Source organism: Elephantulus edwardii, unplaced genomic scaffold, assembly GCF_000299155.1.
Source record: "Elephantulus edwardii isolate Elephantulus edwardi_28Jun2011 unplaced genomic scaffold, EleEdw1.0 scaffold00057, whole genome shotgun sequence".
Taxonomy (NCBI): domain Eukaryota; kingdom Metazoa; phylum Chordata; class Mammalia; order Macroscelidea; family Macroscelididae; genus Elephantulus; species Elephantulus edwardii.
The window spans coordinates 1,187,515-1,190,988 of NW_006399807.1; the positions used below are offsets into that span (position 1 = coordinate 1,187,515).

General features: G+C 36.8%; 1 protein-coding gene across 1 annotated transcript in view; it reads right to left on the minus strand.

The window, feature by feature from the left end:
• SH2D1B (SH2 domain containing 1B) overlaps positions 1–3,474 on the minus strand; it is a 47,143-nt gene that overhangs the window by 15,369 nt on the left and 28,300 nt on the right. The gene's annotated exons all lie outside the window — the stretch shown is intronic.

Consider the following 3,474-nt stretch of genomic DNA (forward strand, 5'->3'; position numbering starts at 1 on the left):
AAGGGTGGCCCACATCAGGTCCTCGTGGCTGACAGGACTGACAGGCCCCAGCTCCCAGCTGGAAACAAAGGAGGATGCTTCAAAGATTCAGATCCTCCCAGAAGAGTCATGGGTGAGCATTAACATTACTGGTAAGTATATTCATTTTCTCCTGGACACAAGAGCCTATTATTTGGTCCTAAAACCTTCTGATGTCCTAACTCTTCTCACTATTTCTTAGTTGTTTAAATTGACGGAAAACCTCATAAGCAGTTCCTTACTTCACCTCTGCCTTGCATGTGGACTTCCAAGCTGTAAAACAATCCAGTGGTAGATGGAATTTGGTCCAGGACTTAAGCCTCTACATCTTGTGGTTCCTAACCTTTATACTATAATAGACAAAGTTCTAGTGCATAAGCCTTTTATTTTAAGAACTACCTTCCCTAGGTAACTTGATTTGTGCCATTGTTAGAACCTCTACTTGGAATATTATTGCTTTTAATTTTTGATTCATGTACTTTTAACTTGTTAATTAAATTTGTGTTTTCCAGGCTGCAACAGTTCCATGATGCATCTTCAAGGATATAAACCTGTATGGCTAAGCACAATTGATAACAGTGCATTCCAAAATCAATCTCCACAATAGTCTACGTGTTTCCTATTACCATAGGGTCCCTTTAGAGTAGTGAGAGAAGATCTTCACCCTGAAACCTACAGCGTCCTTTTTCAGCAGGAAGTAGCTAAGAGAACACGTCGTCCCCTTTTCCTAATGAATCAGGATGAAATCTCTTTCAGGGAGGAGTGATAGGGAATGGCAAAGGACACACTGACAAAGGAGATTAATCAGAACTGGCCTTGACAAGCACTGTGGCAATGGGACAATTAAAACAAATTCTCAAGGAATATTCAACCTGAGTCCTTCTGATCAGATGGAGATTTTTGAAAGTATTTCTTTTGAGTTTATTATGTTTAATTTGTTTTATTTGTTTTTATATAAAGGATGCTCACCTAGATGATAACATAATTATGATCAAAACAAAAAGCGGGAAATATGGGAAGCCAATACTAAATATTTGTAATAAAACTGCTATTTAAACAAAAAAAAATTTGTAGTTTATGATGACCTTTAATAACTAACTTGAAACCCTAGAAGAATTATCTCTAAAAGCAAGCAAAGCAGTGAGTGAAAAAAAAGGAAAACAAATCTAGATTGAATTTAGAAATTAAAGCCAGTAACAGTAATGAAAACAGATAATAATAAAACTCAGAGACCTCAGATAGAAATGGAGCCTCGAATTCTGAAAACGACTCATCTAGGGTGGTTTCAAAAATTTGTGGGAAAGAGAGTCTGAACAACCTTGCTAAATCCAGAGCCTGGTTGGAAACTGGCCTTTGGATCCTGCTTCTGATATAAAAAGTAAAGTGAAAGAGCTATACATATGTTTAAAGATAAAAACAAGAGTTTGATTATTGAAAAAGAAAACATTTTGCAAAATAAGGAAAAGGGGTCATGAAGCTTTTGACAAAGTACTATCAGAAGCTACAGAGTTACAGAGGCTAATAAAGAAAAACATATGTGTTAGGGCATAAGCTGGGTGGTGTTCTTGCTGATTAATATTTATACAGCTGTACATGGTGGGATAATTATGACCAATGATGCAAGAGTTGAGCACTTTTGTAAAGAGGAGACTTAAGGTAAACAGCACCAATGACTACGAATTTGCTGGAACATTTGAAAAGAAGTTATTCTTTTTTTTTTTTTCTGCTTCCCAAAACATACATACATACATACATTTATTTATTTATTTATTTATTTATTTATTTTTAAAGATGGCTAGTTGGCTTATTTATGTCAGATATCACAGTATAAGTCTCTTTGAGGGGGCTGGGGATGAATGCATTCTGGACTTAGTAGTGTCTGATAGTGAAGATATTTTCGATAAAGCTCGTGACATCGTCATTACTTTCTGGCCCCTCTTTATTACTAGGTTTGTCAGTATCTTAATATTCCTCCTAGGCACTTTATCACGATAACAAAAACGGTCTTCTGTTAATCGGGCACTTGGGTCTTGAGTGCACTAGAATTCATTGTAATTGGATAAGGAGCTCTGATCGTCTTCGTATGAGAATGAACTCAGGGTTCTGTGCACGATGTAGGATGCTGGCACAGGTAGGGGTTTTTTGTCTCCTCTTCTTATCTGGATATCTTCATTCCAATAAGAAGAGTCAGTACTAGGAGTCAGCTGTCTTTTATCAAGTTTTATAAACTGCTCTGATAGTGTGCTAACACTTTTCGGCGATAGACAGGGTTTACATTGACCATTCCTGAGTGGTAGTCTGTTTGAATTATTCGTGTCTGTCCTGGCCTGGGCAGACCGTGCTGGTGCGTGCGGCTGACATTGTTTCTTCTTGATCTTCTGTGAGATCGTCAGCGAATTCTTCTTTCACAATTCCTCGTAAGATTACTTCATCTTCATCAGAAATTGGGTTCTCTTCCATCTTACTGTCCTCGTCACGTTTGACATCATGAGCTACCAACTGAACTATGAGATCTTTTTTGTCCTATGTGTCTTTCTGTAGTGTCACTCTGGTGATGTCGGGCTTTCTTAAATTCTGAAATGAGTTTCTTCTAGCCAGCTCCACTCACTGACGAAGATGATTTAAGGACAATTCCACTTTAAAGGACGACCTTCTGTTACTTTTAATTCAGTCATACTTTCTTCTGAAAATCCTCGTTTCGAGCCAGTTTTTTGGAGTCTTTGTAAATGATATGCAATTTTTTTCTCTATAACTTCCTGCTTATGAGCTCTTTAAGTACAGATTCAGGCCTGACTGGGTCTCTCCTGATGAGTTTGAGCCATTTCTGGTGAAGTATCCTTTTCATTTTCTAGTTGTGTACTGTTGAGTCAGATTCGATGGCACAGGAGGAGACTGCTTCTCCTTCTCAAAGAAGTTATTCTTTAATACAGAGTATTGGAAAGGGGTCAGAAAAAAACCACCAAAAAACCAAACACCACAATCCCACATCTTTTTAGGAGGCACAGAAGAGTGTAAAGTTTAGTTGTTAAAATCACATGTTTAACACTACACATAACACCTGTACAAGCTCAGTAATCTCTTCTTAACACTGGTTCTTTCCAGCCACAAATTTGAAATAAACAGAGCAGGGTGGGGGGAAATCTGCAATTTTTCTTTTTTTTCCTTTTTAGAAATGTATCAAAAGAAAAGATATAATAGAAATGTTATGAGATGCCAGTCTATATAGCATCTGACAGAGGCTATCTTTAAACAAAATGAAGTCACTTGTGACAAGGAGAGATAGAGCTTTAAAACATCAATTAAAAAAAAAACAAAAAACAAACAAACAAAAAAACACAAAAAACATCAATTTAAAAAAAAAAAACCCAACAGAAAACAAAACAACCTCAGTCAAAAGTTTTAGTCATGTCAAGAGTCTTGACTTTAAAATGCTCTTCCTCGAATAGTCTAAAAGTA